Source organism: Orcinus orca, chromosome 18 (genome assembly GCF_937001465.1).
Source record: "Orcinus orca chromosome 18, mOrcOrc1.1, whole genome shotgun sequence".
NCBI lineage: Eukaryota > Metazoa > Chordata > Mammalia > Artiodactyla > Delphinidae > Orcinus > Orcinus orca.
In genome coordinates this window covers 59,754,824-59,771,413 of record NC_064576.1, presented here as the reverse complement: position 1 = coordinate 59,771,413, position 16,590 = coordinate 59,754,824, and the positions used below count along the sequence as shown (strand labels likewise).

Below are 16,590 nucleotides of genomic sequence, written 5' to 3'. Positions count from 1 at the left end.
ACAGCATTTTTCAAAAAACAGTAAAGAATGTAGTGTTCTGTAGAATGACATACTGACACTATTTGAGGCTCTCAAGCAGTCACACTCAGAGATAATATTTAGGATTTTGTCTTTGTATGCAATTCGTAAAAAGCAGATGCTATCCACACAGTATAGTATGTTTTAAAATTACTCTTTTGATCCATTTTCTGCATTTAACAGCGGCCAATTTAAAAATGATATATGCCACAAAAACTGAGAAAGGAGGAAACTAACAAAATGTTATTTTGCTAAGTAAATTAAAAGAAAATACTATTACAGGTACACTTTAAAGGTATATTTATGTCACAATAAATAACCTGTATTTTAAGTATTTTAGATAGGAGAAGCAACCTAGATAGTGAGCTATAATACTTGGCACTTAGAAAGTGATCAATATATATCTTTTGACCACTGAAGCCACTGAATAGCTGAATATATTATTTCAAGTAGGCAAAATGTTACTGTATGTCAAAATAATTTATGAAGTAAGGACATAGTTCCTTCTATAAAAAGCAGCAAAACTGCAGGGCCAAATAACTAAGTACAATTACATTTTCATTTCACTAAACATAAAAAAGGTATTGCTTTGAGCTATAATTTAGATATAAAGCGCCAATTACACTGAAACGTTTTCATTTTCCAACACATCTTTTTTTACAAATTCAAGAAGTTTTCCAAAGTTAGCTAAAAAAATATTCTTTTTACTTGAGAAGAAAGACATATAATTAAATTTAGCATTCAACGTATCTGATTTTTACATTTTCAATCTTCCAAGTCCTGAATACAACTTTGGACAAACACTCTTTGTTTTAAAGATTTAAATTTGATTTTTGCTGTTCTCTGGATTTGAGCTGCAATGACTTCAAATAAATTATAGTAAGTAAGTAAGCTAAATAAGCAAACCTGTTTTCAAAAAAATAACAGTGGGGGATTTTCTTTAGAGAGCTATAACTTCCTTTAGATAAACCTGAAGCAAAATAAATCCTTAAAAAAAAAAAAAAAACTAGTGAAGAAATTAAGCATAGTTCTTTATATCCCAAGAGAAGTATATATGTTGTAAACATGTTTTCTTCAACTGATGCTGAAGTGATTTTATTTGATATTCTTCAGAAAAAACAAATACATTAAGCACTCTAAACACATATTTTTGAGTTGGAAAGCAACTAACAACTTAACGATGTGGAAGAAAGGGGCAGTGAGTTTGTAACAGATTTCTCAGAACTTTCCTCGGCTTAAATATCTGTAAGCAAGATCTCAAAGCATGGATGCTATTTTAAAATACAAGCAAAATAGTCATCAGATAGTTGTTGTTACTGTGCTCACTGGAGAAATTTTTGTTGCCCGCTTGTCAACAGGAAGATGAGTCAAAAGTTTTATAAGATTCTTCACAAAGTAATACATAACAGATAAATATTAGTTTTCTTATCCAGAACTTCAAATCCTGGGTAAATCTTAACTACAGGGACAGAAAGGGTACTAAAGTTATTTTCCTCTGTTAGCACTGCACTTTAAAGTAAATTATACATTTAGAAGGTTTTCTCTTTCCCCTTTACCCAGAAAACCTGTATTTAAGGAACTCTGAGAATTCACTTTTTGTTTCCTTAGAGTGACAATACAACCCCCCCCCCGCCCCGCCCCGCCGACACTGTGCCCACTGTTTTTAACATCTTTATAAAAGAGTAGATAATTTATCTAATCTTCCTTTCCATATTAACTTCCCTCAAAGGAAAAGAAGTAAGACGAAAAAAGTTTCGAGGTGTGGAAAACAGCTTTCCAGCATCCTCATGATGGGCTCTGAACTTAGAAATGATCTTTTCTAAGAAAATATCAACCAAGTAGCTAGTTTACCAAAACAATGTATGAAAATATATGTATTATATCCATACATTAAAAGGAACTTAAGACACTACTTTATCAAGGAGTTTTGTCTTCATATTCTACATTCGAAATACCGAAAGTAAATTTGAGGTATAAATCTTAATTATAGAATTGGTATTTAAAGAATCAGTCACTCATTTGAGGAACATAAAATAGAAAACTGAACATCAGCAAATTTCATATACCCAATTGAGAAACATTTAATTTATGACTGGTATGCAGCTAGCAAGAATCTGAAGCAATTGCAATTTTGGACCTCTGATGAACAAGGTACTTGGTCTTTTGTCAATGTATTAATGCCTTGCAATGCCTTGCAAAATCTTAACTATCTCCCAACACCCAAACTTTTTAATGTCTGCATGCCAAATCCAACCGCAGATGTCACAAATGAGGGAAGATGTGACCTGTGTGCTCTTAGTTGTGAATGAACTTTTATATATAAGATTTTATAAATAGTGCTTCCTAGTGGATGAATCTTAAGGTAATCCTAAGGGAAATTGTTTTTAAAAAGCTCTTTTGAGCTATCCTGAAAACCAAATCATCCATTTATAACATGACTTCTAAGAAATAAATTCCAAATTAAAAAGAACAAATGGACAAATTTAAGGACACAGAATATATTTAAATCAACAAGATTATTTAATGATCAACAATATTTCTTAAATAGCAGCATTTTCCAGAGATCAACACATACACTGTCCTAAAAATCACTAATTCTCAAATTTCTATTTTATCTCTTTCTTCATCTTTTTTTCTTGATGTCTGCTACCCATTTTTTGACAGTCAATTTTATAAAAGTACAAAGAATATCAATTAAACAGGGCAACAGACAGGGATAATTAAAGAGTATGAAATTAACTCCAGGCAAACTTTTTTAGCAACTCTTTCCCCTTCCTCCATCTCTCAAAAAGATTTATTCCAGGGACTTACCTGGTGGTGCAGCGGTTAAGAATCCACCTGCCAATGCAGGGGACACAGGTTCGAGCCCTGGTCCAGGAAGATCCCACATGCCGCGGAGCAACTAACCCGTGCACCACAACTACTGAGCCTGCGCTCTAAAGCCCGTGAGCCACAACTACTGAGACCGTGAGCCACAACTACTGAAGCTCATGCGCCTAGAGCCCGTGCTCTGCAACGAGAAGCCACTGCAATAAGAAGCCCACACAGCACAACGAAGAGTAGCCCCCACTCGCCGTAACTAGAGAAAGCCAGCAACAAAGACCCAAGACAGACAAAAATAAATAAATAAATAAACAAATTTATTAAAAAAAAAAGAAAGTATTTATTCCAGTAACTCCTTAAAAGCGTACAAAATTATCAGTGCTAGAAGCAGTGGCCAAAACAGAATTCAAGATGCAGGACTGCAGAAGTAGAGATAATTCATGAATTTAATAATCAGTTTTCAAACTCAAAACTTGCTTTACTCATATAGATTCAACCAATCAGATACCTTTTGAAAATAATTAAAGTTAAATAAATATTTATGGCCAACAGGAACATGAAAAGATGTTCAACATCACTAATTATTAGGGAAATGCAAATCAAAACCACAATATCACTTCACACCTGTCAGAATGACTATTCTCAAACTGTGTTGACGAGGATGTGAAGAAAAGGGAACCCTCCTGCAGTGCTGGTGGAAATGTAAATTGGTGTAGCAACTATGGAAAACAGTATGGAGATTCCTCAAAAAATTAAGAATAGAACTACTATATGATCTAGCTGTTCCCCTTGTGAGTATTTATCTGAAGAATACAAAAACACTCATTTGAAAAGATACATACACCTCTATGGTCACTGTACCATTATTTACAATAGCCAAGATATGGAAACCACCTAAAAGCCCATCAATGGATTAATGGATAAAGAATTTGTTATATATTTGTTTGAATAAATGGTACTCAGCCATAAAAAAAAAAAAAAGTCTTGCCATTTGCGACATGGATGGATGTAGGAGGTATTCTGCTAAGTGAAATAAGTCAGATGGAGAAAGATAAATACCAAATGATTTTACTCATGTGGAATCTAAGAAAACAAAACAAATGAACAAACAAAACAAAAACAGACTTATAGATACAGAGAACAGACTGGTGATTACTAGAGAGAAAGGGCTAAGGGGTGGGTGAATTGGGTGAAGGGGATTTACTGTATGGTGATCAATGGTCACTAGATTTTTGGTGATGATCTTTTTGTAATGTATCCAGCCATCAAATTACAATGCTGTACATGTGAAATTTATATAATATTATATACCAATTTTACCTAAATAAAAATAGGAATATCTACAAAAAAAAAAGAATGAGAAACAAATATGTGTTTTTACAGCAAAGTTACAGTTATTAGCCATAGGGTGAATGTGCTGAGTTCCATTATCTTCCTATCAAAATGAATTCTGGTAAATTCATAATTTAAAACTGAAAGAGTCTGGAGGTCATCTGATACAACTACTTCACCTTAGGTAGAAGAAACTGAAGAACTAAAAGGCTAAGTAACTTCATAAGGTCACATACAAGTTAAGGTAGAGCCAGGTAAGAATCTGGTTTTTCTGACTTGTCTATTCCTTTAATGGTGGTAAGGGGAGTAGCACATGCAAAGGCCCTGCTGGAGAGAACATGGTATATTGAAAGGATTAAACCAAATCCAAAGTGACTGAAGATCTAGGGCTGAGATCTTACACAGGCCATGATACAGCCACGTTAAGATCTGAGGAGATGTGGGAAGCCCTGAAGGATGTCAAGTAGAAGGACAGACATGATTACATTTGCATTTCAAAAAATCCCATCCCTCTGATTATAAGGTAGAGATGCATCTGTCTTCAGCAAAAAGAAAAAAACAATCACAATAAGAGCTATATTTATTCAACTGAAATTTAAAGAGATTCTCTTATCCTTTATTTTGATTATATCCTTTCCCCCTTATTAAAATGGACTTTCTTTTTGAAACGATGGAGATGACGATGGGAAGAATATTTTAATGTTGTTACTTGGCAAAATTAAGTGAGAAGCCCTTGTGGAGAAATTGATACATTCATATACTGCTGGTGGGAAACAAAATGGTACAACTCTAATGGATGGGAATCTGGCAATACCTAACACACACACACACACACACACACACACACACACACACACACACACACACACTTATCCCACTTCTAGGTATTTACCCTGAAGATACACTTTCAATAATATAAAAATACATATGTACAAGGTGCAGCACTATTTGAAACTGCAAAACACTGGAAACTCCCTAGATGTCCAAGCATAGAAAATTGGTTGAATAAATTACTGCACATATACACAGTGTAGTACTATGCAGCTTTAATAAGGAATTAAAAAGAGCTCTATGAACTGATATGGAGGAGTAATTTCCAGAAAGCGTTGTTAAATGAAAAAAGTAAAGTGTAAAAGAGTACATACAGTATACTACCTTTTTTGTAAGAAAAAGGCCAAATAAGAAAGCATACATATATCTGCTTGTTTTACAAAAAGAAACACAAGAAACCAAAACAAAAAATAATAATAAGGAACGGGATGGGAAACAGTATAGAAGAGATATGGAAGGTTATGACACTTATCTATGTGTAAGATTTGGGGAAGCATGTTAATATTGTACATCAGGAGTCAGAAAACCTTTTCTTCAAGGGTTATACGTAAATATTTTAGGCCTGCAGGCTGCACAGTCCTGCTGCAACTTCTCATCTCTGCATCACAGTGCAAGAGCAGCCACAGACAACAGAAATGAGCGAGCATGGCTGCGCTCCAGTAAGACTGTATGTGCGAAGTCGAGTGGCTGGCCTGTGGGCTGTGTGTGCCACCTCCTGTGCTACAGTCAGAAAACTAAGGATAACATGGATGGGAGAGAAAGAGAAAATACCTAGAACTCCTCCTCTATTAGTGCCTGGCACATAACAGGTCTCTGCAATTCACTGCTGAATGAATAAACCTTAAAGTTCTATTAAAAGATGGACCGGAGTTCTAGTCAGGGCTTTGCTACAAACTAGTATAACTATGTTGACCCCTTCATCTCATCTAAGAGGTTTGGACTAGATAACATGTAAGGTCCATGCCATGCCTCACATACTGTTTCTCATTCTAGTCAGTTAAGATGTCCATCCATTCCTTCCTTTTATTTTTTTATTTTTTATTTATTTTTTATTTTTTATTTTTTTGCGGTACGCGGGCCTGTCACTGTTGTGGCCTCTCCCGTTGCGGAGCACAGGCTCCGGACGCGCAGGCCCAGCGGCCATGGCTCACGGGCCCAGCCACTCCGCGGCATGTGGGATCTTCCCGGACCGGGGCACGAACCCGCGTCCCCTGCATTGGCAGGCGGACTCCCAACCACTGCGCCACCAGGGAAGCCCCCTTCCTTTTAATAACCACTATCACCACTGTTCCCATGTAACACTGGGACTACTGCGGTTGCTCCCTCGCTCAGCCTGCTTTCTAGTTTCTTCCCTCAACCCATCCAGGACAGATCAACCAGATTCACCTATTAAATCACCACTTTATGCTGGTCACTTACTGTTCAATTTTAAAAGGTGTCAGACTCTCCATTGACTGAGAGGAAAAATCCAGCTTTAAAGTACCAGATTGTCCAAAATATGGCCCTGACCTACTCAATTTTCTGGTTTCTGTCTTCCAAACATGATTCTTCCACTGCAGGTTGGTCCCCTACTTGTCCTGTATTTATAACTCTCACTTTTCTGACTCTAGATATTTAGACACATGACACACTACTTGCTCCTCCCCCACCCCAGTCTGCCCCCTTCTCTGATGAAACCCTTTCCATCCTACAAGGCCCAGTTCAACTCCTAAACAAAACCTTTGATAATGAAGGTTTTTTATTGTCTTTATCACTTATTTGGTATCTTTTCTTCTTACTGCCTTTGTTAGCTATCTTTTTACATGGGCTATGTCTTATTTTCCTAACTAGACACCTCAACCTCCTTGAGGAAAGGGATTATGTTTTGTACTTTGTATTTTCCATAGCACATAACATAGGATTAAAATAGAGGGATCAGAGATTGAAATGAAGGGGCTTAGAGTTAAGAACAAATTAGATGTTACTTGCCTGCCAGACTGAAGATTCATTTTTAATAACCAATATTTACCTACACAGTACCTACTCTGTATTTATCAATGTCGTTCTAATAAATGTCGCATACGTACCCACACACAAAAATGCAAAGAAACTTTTATTTCACCAAACCTATAGTTCATTCAATTCTTCAAAAACCCAAGGAAAAAAAGGCAAATTTTCCTTTGTCAATAGTACTCTGATACAACTACTCTGATAACTACAGTTATCACCATAACTCTTATTACTCGATTTATGAATCTTAAACTGTATCTGTTGAATCCCCACCATTTAAATGAGGTTATACAGCTGTTAAAAGAAACTATGTCTTGAAGACATTCTTCATGGAATTATCTGACTTCTCTTTTGGAATCACTGTTTTGTAGGCCTGCTGCATCCTAGGATTTTCCAGTTGTTTCCTCTCTGCACTCTTGTGACAGATTCACTCTTTCTTAGGTCTCATGATTTCTCCCTTCTAGGATTTCTTTTTTTCATTTGCTCAAGCATATTCTCTAGTAATTTTATTTTAAAATGGATGTTAAGAGATGAACTTTCTAAGAGATGAACTTTCTAAGTCCTTGCATGTCTGAAAACTGTTTCACTTTACCCTCACGTTTGACGTGTAGGTCAGCTACAGAATTCTAGTTTATCAAACATCCAGTATTCCTGATAAGAACTGCAATGCTGATCTGGATCTTATTTTACTGTAAATAATTTACTTCTTCTCTCTAGAACCTTTTTATAATTTTCTCATTGCCTATGGAATTCTGAATTTTCACCAAGATGTATCCGTATTTATTCATCCTGCTTGGTACTATGAGCCCTCTCCATCTGATGCCTCCCATCTCTGACTGGCTTAGAAACTTTTCTTCCATTAATTTTTTTTTTTTTTTGGCTGCATTGGGTCTTCGTTGCTGCACGCGGGCTTTCTCTAGTTCAGGCGAGCGGGGGCTACTCTTTGTTGCGGTGCGCGGGCTTCTCACTGCAGTGGCTTCTCTTGCTGTGGAGCACGGGCTCTAGGCAGGCGGGCTTCAGTAGTTGCAGCATGCAGGCTCGGTAGTTGTGGCTCATGGGCTCTAGAGCACAGGCTCAGTTGTGGTGCACGGGCCTAGTTGCACCGTGGCATGTGGGATCTTCCCAGTCCGGGGCTCGAACCCATGTCCCCTGCGCTGGCAGGCGGATTCTTAACCACTGCACCACCAGGGAAGTCCCTCTTCCATTAATTTTTAAAAAATTATTATTTTGTGTCCTCCATTTTTTCTGGTCTTTCTTTTAGAGATGAATACACAGATACTGAACTGAGGTACTCCAAAATACCAAAATAAGGGAACTATACCCTAGCAGCACAGTAGTTTTATATATTTTCCTTTTAGGCAGAATCACCTTTCTATTTCTGTTTTTTTCTTCAGGTCTATTGTAGAAGTCTGGATTCACCACAATTTCTGCTCTGCTTCTCCTGCAGGCACCAGCAGGACAGCACAGCCCTGTATATGTACACGGAAGCTGGGATAGGACCAGGCATACATCTATATAATTTGTGCACTACACGAAAGCACGGGGCTTCACTGTAAACTCTGCATAGCAAGCCAGGGGTGGTTGCATCCAGAGGGGCATCTTTTTCTAATTCACTAGTACAGAGGGAGGCAGTTCATTTTCCTGATTCCTATAAGCCGGCATGGCCTGGGGTGAGGCATTGGTCCAGATGTTTCATGGACCAGTGGTTCTCAAAATGTGGTGGCTAGACCAGCATTAGCATCACCTGGAAACATGTTAGAAATACAAATTCTTGGATTCTACCCTAGAACCTTTGAGGTTAGGCCCAGGAACCTGCAATCTGTCTTTTTTTTTTTTTTTTTTTTTGTGGTACACAGGCCTCTCACTGTTGTGACCTCTCCCGGACCGGGGCATGAACCCACGTCCCCTACATCGGCAGGCGGACTCGCAACCACTGCGCCACCAGGGAAGCCCTTTAATCTGTCTTTTAACAAGCCCTCCAGCCTTTTGATACATGCAAAAGTTTGAGAGCCGGTGGCAGACAGCACTTTAGAAAAACTCTCCTGATTACTGCCACACTCTCTGTACCTTCTATTATTACTTTGAACTTAGAGGCTAAGAATCCCACTTCCACTGTGAGAGTCTTCACCTACTGTATTCAGTAGTTTTCTCTACTTCGTTGTATCCATCAAACAGACACCTCTTTTACTTTTTATCCTCAAAATTGAATTAACCCCTAAACTTCCCACTTCATAGTCTTGGTACTGCTGAAATTCACTGCCATGTGGTTTCTTCCCTTTTCTGTCACTTGTGTAGGGTTTTGGGGGAGAAAGGAGGTAAAAATGTGTGGTCATTTTGCTATTTTAAACCAGAGATAGTCTTGTTTTTAAAAGCAATTACACAGTCTTAGTTACACAAGAAAAAGTTATACTACTTAAACCCTTTCATTGTTGCTAACAAATAACATGCAAAGGGCTTTTTCATCAAAACAAAACAAATTCTTATATTATGAACGATATAATCTTCAATTTAATTTTCTTTAAAAAATGATAATTTTCCAACTGTTTAATCAATTACTAATTGTTAGCTCATATTTTAATAGGGCATAAAAATCTATGAATCATTTTATTATAATTCTTTATTTTAAAGTAAAGAAATGTATTTAATTACATGAGTTTAAAATATTTACACTGGACTAAAATTTAGGCTTTTCAGGAAAAAGGATTTTATGTATAGTATTTGATGAAAACAGAAGCAGCCATTTATTTAAATAAAAATGAATAGTACTTAAAACACAGAGCTAAAAAAATTACACCTTTTGGTTTATATGTCACATATGTAATTTTTGCTATGGCCAAAATAACTGGTTTCAAAATTGTTGTGGAAAAATTGCTATACTTTGTGTTGTGGTCTCATGAGACTTCTTTAGACTGAAACACACATAATATAATCTTAGCTACTTAAGAGAAGGAAAAAGTATGGACATGTGCTAAAAAGTAAAAAAGGCCATGTATAAATAGTTTGTCTACAAGAGATTACAGAGTTGTTCCTAGAGAAATAATTACAAAGGTCAGGAATATCATTTTTGCATTATTATGGTAATTTTTACCCATCTCCATCTACTCAGGCTATTCATTCTTTATTTGAAACTGAACTGTGAAAAGGTTTATGTTCAGACAACCCTGTTCGAATACGTGAGTTAGGTTCTGGTCTAAAAGTACACAGTATTAAAAGTGTCCAGTATGCCTATTACAAAGATAATGCAAAAGCTTATATTTTCAAGAATAAGTTTATATTTTCACGAGTTCAGTACTGGATTAGGGAATCCTATGTTCATTTTTGTTTATTACTCATGTATTAGTAAAAGATAAGTCATTTTACTTTACCTCTCTCATTTTAATGTTTAAGAGAAAAAAATCAAAATGGTAAAACTTAAGTTATAAAAACTAGCATTACTTAATCTGTAAATAAAACTTTTAGACTATTAAATTATCTTAAAACATGGAAAGGGTAAGTATAATGACCAGATAGTAATAAAAATAATACTTTTTATTACTTTATTAATGAGGATAAAAATGACCAGATATTAAATTCTAAAAAGGAAATGAAACAAAAGATAGCAAGATAGACTTACGTTAGTCTCTGAGAATTCTTAGAGTATAATCAAAATCTAAAAGACAAATGTTAGCCTTTGAGAATTCTTAAAGAGTATAATCAAAATCTAAGAGAAGTTATCTGTTATAATTTAATGGAGGCAAGAAACAATGAAACCGAGCAAGAATAATAAAAAGTTTTTTTGAAAGAGTGAGACACAAATACAGCTGTTTCCTATTGTAAGTTTTCTTTAATCATGTTCTAAATCTAGCAAGTACAGGAAGACACCAAAAATACTTTTGATATTTGGGTATTTCTGACAATAACAGAAAATACTAAGAATCAACATGTAAATTAATAAAACCACAAATGCAAAGGTCACTCACATGCATTTTAAAACAGACTAGGTTATGACAGTTTAATTTTAAAAACATGACCTAAATATCTGGAAAAGATAAATGCCAAAAAGTTGGATCTATTTTATAATTAAAGGTAACTGAACTTAGATGATTTAAGAACAATTGCCCTACAGTGGTTCTAAAATTTTACTAAACTCACCATTAATAACAGCCTCTGATTTGGCTGGAGGAATTCAGAAAATACATTAAATAGAACTGAGATCTCATAAGATTCTTCTACTTTTTGTTTCTTGCACATCTAGATTCCAGAGTCCTTCCTCACTATTACAGTCAGGATATGACATGATACAAGTTTAGAGACTGAAAATTCTCAGACTATATTCAGGTAATTTTCTAACATCATGACCTTGTAGAAGATACTCTCTGACCAAGAGTACAAATGCTTCCATTTCCACAGGTTAAGTACAGAGGATATTTCCAAGCTATTCTTCTACAACTGCTACAATCTCCCTTCTTGTCTGTACTTGAATGATGAACACTGCCCTCAGGGTAATTACTGACATGATTCATAACTAAAAGCACCATAACAAATTCCAACTGCAGTATAACAGAGAACACAACACTGCCCACATTTAACAATGCTGGAATTCAGTTACACCTCTTTCTCCCTGAACTTATTCCATTTTGAGAAGGCAGTGAGGGAGGGGGAGGTGCCTCGGGAGAAGAGAAGAGTTCTACATACTTGTAGTAAGCTGGGATAAACAGATCCAATACTGTTTAACCGTGTTCTCAGTTCTCTGTTCTTAGGACATCACTGTAGAGTAAAGACAATGAACTGAAGGAAACTAACAATTAATTGTGATGTTTCTAAAATGTACCATTCTCATAAATGTCCATTTATTCCTCACAACAACTCTGATAAGTATTATCATGCCCATTTTACAGATGAGAAAATCTGAGATACAGAGGTATAACTTGCTCAGAATCACACCAAAGCAAGTTACCTGGCATCTTTGAATGAACCTCAGCTTTTCCTATCTATAAAACAGGAACAGCAATGTTTACCTTCTGTGAAGATTAAATGAGATGTGGTGACGCCAAAGCCCAGGCTCCTTCTGCTACCGCACAGTGACACAAACACAGATAAAACATGAATAAAGAAACTAATCACGATAGTGCATATACCCAGCAGTAAACTAATACACACCGTGAGACAGCATAGAGGTTACGAGCACAGTCTCTGGCGCCAGATAGTCTGAGTTAAAATTCTAGCTCTGCTATCAACTTAGTTTTGTGGGTAAGGGAAACAGTCTCAATTTCTCTGTACCTCAGTTTTTTCATCTATGAAGTGGTGATCTCCTTCACAGAGTTGTGCAAAATAAATGAGTTAACACATTTCAGCACTTTTAATAGTGCCTGTAACAGCATACATGCAAAAATGTTACCTATTATGACTTCTACACTGAAATGTAATATGCATAAGTGAGAGTCATTTTGATGCAGCTCTGTATGATGATCAGGAAAGATTCCAAAGATGTAAGCTAGTGATGAGCTTTTTACAAGCACTGCTTTCTAAAGCAAGTTTCTATGAGCTACCTAAGGGACATTTCTGAGTTTGAGATTTTTTTTTTTATATCCCTGAATTTCTTTAGTCCCTTGTGCCAATTCATGAACAAGGAGAATGTATAGTATGGACAATGGGGGAGGGGGAAGGGAGACATGAACAGACAAGTCTTGAATACTTCACTGTGTCCTCCACAGTGAACTCTAGCAATTTCTCATGTGTCAGAGTGTTCTAAAGAAAGAAGGAGACAAGTACATAGAGAAAAGAATAGACTGAGGGGTCAAGCACAGGGTTCAAGACAAGATGGCACCTGAGCAAAGGTTTAGATATGAAGAAAATTTTAAGCTTAAAACCATAAACAGATCTGGATCAAGAACTAAGGCTCACGTAAACATTCAATATAGGAGAAGACATGCAATAATTTATAACAGTTATCTATCTCAGTTTCTTTGGGTTTTCTGTTTGTTGTTTTTTAACAGATGAAGAACAACATAAAAAAACATTTAATGCCTCATTGATTCTTCAATGGCTTAATTATGAAGAAGAAAGAGAGTTATTTTATTAAATTGAGCTTAGAGTCTTAGCGCTTTATAAAGCAACCATCTATTCACATTTTAGTGGATAATTATTCGTATGAACTAAGTAAGTTACTATCCTTATTTTTGTACTTTTTCTGCATATCTATATTTTTTAATTTCTCTCTAGACCACTGGAGAACACAAGGTCACTATTAAAAATTTTATTTCTAAGATATTGCCTTCCTTTATTTTCCCTTCTTGGGCTTTACATTTTTTCATTCTTATAGAAGACTTTAGGCATACCTGGAATCTTTCATTAAAAACTCAGAAAAAACTCAGTTTTCACATTTCAGTCTATGAAAAGAGACCTCGTTTTCCATTTTACCTCATTCCCACCCTTCCCTTCAATCTCCTTGAGGGTTGATCCAAATACCTAATTTTATCAACCCTAAACTATCATGGATTCTAAAAATACTTATATTATTAAATTAAAATCTCATTCTAAGAGTTACCTAAATGAAACATATAGACACAGCAGTAACTCCTTTTAAAATATAGTTTGCTCTTTTTGTAAGGTCTTCTAATCTTTTCTTCCTGAAGAATCCAGTAGATCAACAGTGAGTGTGCACTACACAAAGGAGCTGGTCAACAAAGGGTAGTACCTTCCCTCCTTCCTATTACTGACTAGCTCTAGGGCAAAACACTCACCTTGTTACTCAAGATAAAATGTATTATATATATTTTCACTTAGAATAAAATTTTATACTGTCTCATATGCTTGACTACATGTTACAGTGGTAATAAAAAGTGTGAATGAATAAACAGAAAAGATGTGGTACAATGAGAGGGGCACTTTACTAGACCAATGTGGAATTTGGAATCAAACCAATCTGGGTTCAAATGCCAAGTGTGTGACCTTAGACAAACTGCTTAACCTTCCTGAGCCTGTTTCCACTTTTGTAAAATGAAAATAGTATTAGTGACATCACAGATTATTATGAGAATTAAATTAGACAAATACTTTTGGTGCACAGCACATTGCAACCGGTCAAGGAGTATTAGCTGTCTTCCATCCATTGCTAATTAGCTGTCAGGTGGGACACAAATACTCTGTGTTTCTCTTTCCTCATACGGGAAATTAGATTCATGGCTACACCTACCTTGCGGATTTAGTGTAAAGAACCAACAGAGTATTTCATTTTAAAGCCCAGTAACGTAGGGGCATCTAGAATCTGGCTCTTCTAAAGAGTGGCCCATGGGCTAGCAACGTCAGAACCATCTGGGGGCCTGTGAGAAATGCTGAATTGCAAGCCCTGCCCTAGAACCACTTGATAAGAAAGTATATTTTAATAAGATCTCCATGGATATTGAAGTTTGAAAACTACTACTAAGAAAATAACCCTCAGCCTGGAAGTAAGAAAAGGACTTTATCAATATCATTGTGCCAAAAATCCAAAAGGACAAAGGGCATTGACAATAGTGCATATTGATTTAATTAGCTTAGGAGAGCAAGTTAGAGGCAGCAGGCATCATGGTCTGGTAGAACTTGAAATAGTGAGAAATACAGAATAATTCACAAGGAAAGGGAGGGGAAAGGCAGAAAAAACTAAAACACTAGGTAAAGAGCACAATATTTTCCACAGGCAAAAGAGCAGTCTAGCCCATGAATAATATATTAATGCTTATAATGATGTCCCTGGCTCAAAAAGAAAAAGTAAAATTACTTTAAACACGCTCTTTCAAAGACAAAAGCATGTATTCTATTTCAAGATTATTTCCCTCAAAAAAGTTGTGTGTGTCTCCACACACACACACATACACATACATTTTACTGTCAACTAGCACATAAAATTATCTGGTACGTTCATTTTTGTATAATATCTCATTTATCAAGAGAGTTAGCTCTCCACTTTTCACAAGGCTAAAAACTCTAACTTTTAAGACTAAACTACTAGTCTTAAATCAGTACTCATCTACCACTGCCAATGCTGGGCCATAATTTTCCCCCAAAGTACCTCATGCTAGGCTTTCCTACTTGTGTCCACATTTCCACACCTGTTGTTAAGTCTTTTCCCATCCGCATATGATTGATCACGTCCTCCTTTGACCCTCATGGTTTATCTTATTTCACAGTATATTACAGTGAGTTACTTTTCTACTAAGTTCCAAGCCTCTTAAAGGATAGGGGCTATTTTCCATGTCCTTAGATACCTCACAGGAGAAAGTATAATTCCTTTAAAATATCTGGTGTACACATATCAGGTATGGCCCAAAGAGAATTGAGAAAAACTGAGCTAAAGGAGGATACGGAAATGAGACCTCTGCGTTACCTTTTTTTGAAAAATGTTTCTTCAAAATGTTATAAATTGTGAAGCAATCTAAAAGAATATGGATCCACCTTCAGTAGTGGCAAATAATTCTCAACACTTAAACAATTTTGTAGACTTATAAAATATTTGAGCTAGAAATATTCAAATCTTTTGGTCTGTCTCAATTTACAAAGCAAGAAACTAAGACAAAGACATTAACTTGTACATGAAAGGGCTAGGCCCTAATGCCAGGTCTTCTGATTCCACGTCCCACACTAGGCCATACTCACTCTCACTAGATAAATGTGGTTTGCTCAAGAGATGAAAGAACTCTCTGCACACAGTAAGTGTCTGAGGAATAGTGGAAGGCTAGCAAGGTAAGGCAGGGCCAGATTATCACAACCAGAGTAAAGAGGCTACATTTTTCTACATGGGAATGCAGAGCTACTGTAGGTTCCTGAACAGGAGTATGGCATGAATAAGCATTTAGGAATATTAATTTAGCACCAAAGTATAAAATAGAGGGTAGTGCCTAAGCTGGGAGACCAAGCAGGAGTCTATAATAATATGTTAAATGCAAGGACGTGATGATCTGATTTAGGGAAATGTAAATGAAAACAGATCTTTAACATAATAATGAAACAAATATAAAGGACATGGTAAAGTTTTTTGGGTTTTGGTTTCTGTTTTTTTAATTACAAGACTGTATCTAACTATAGTGAAAAAGAAGGAAAAAATGCTCAGTATTCAAGCCTGGATGACTTGAAAAGTAATATAAAAATATAGATATTGGGAAGCAAAGTTGTATTTAGAACAAAATAAAATAATTTCAGTTTTGAAAGGTAAAGTCAAATCTCCTAAATCACTTGAGAAGCTACTAGTCAGTTACGGGAATTAAGGGCAAGAAATTAGGAACATGTTGGGTCAGAGTGAAAGGTTAAAGCCTTAGTGATATTTTCAGAAAGAATCAGACTTTTTAAAAATAAATGTTTTCTCTTGCTGGCAAAGAGATAAAATATATGGTTTTTTAAAAAAAATAACTCGTGAGGAGCTTTTAAAAACCCAACATAAAACATTTTTCATTATAGTAGCATGGTTGCTATATAAATATAGTATATGGTATCATATTACTTCACCATCCTTACCCATATTTTTAAAAAGTGTTAAATATGGCTTAATCATTATCTTACATTTCATTCACCTTCCTGAGACATAGTTCTCAGTAAAATATAACTTTTGAAAAAAATAATGTCTAATGGTAAATACTAAAACCA

At 35.8% G+C, this 16,590-nt stretch overlaps 1 protein-coding gene and 1 long non-coding RNA gene across 8 annotated transcripts in view; one reads left to right on the top strand and one right to left on the bottom strand.

Moving 5' to 3' along the window:
* Positions 1-3,969, top strand: part of LOC125961927 (uncharacterized) — a 183,994-nt gene extending 180,025 nt beyond the window's left edge. The window contains exon 2 of the long non-coding RNA XR_007473062.1: positions 2,878-3,969. This is a non-coding gene — a long non-coding RNA (uncharacterized LOC125961927). The remainder of the gene's footprint in view (positions 1-2,877) is intronic.
* The window catches only part of RB1 (RB transcriptional corepressor 1), a 144,590-nt gene that overhangs the window by 48,594 nt on the left and 79,406 nt on the right, over positions 1-16,590 (bottom strand). The gene's annotated exons all lie outside the window — the stretch shown is intronic.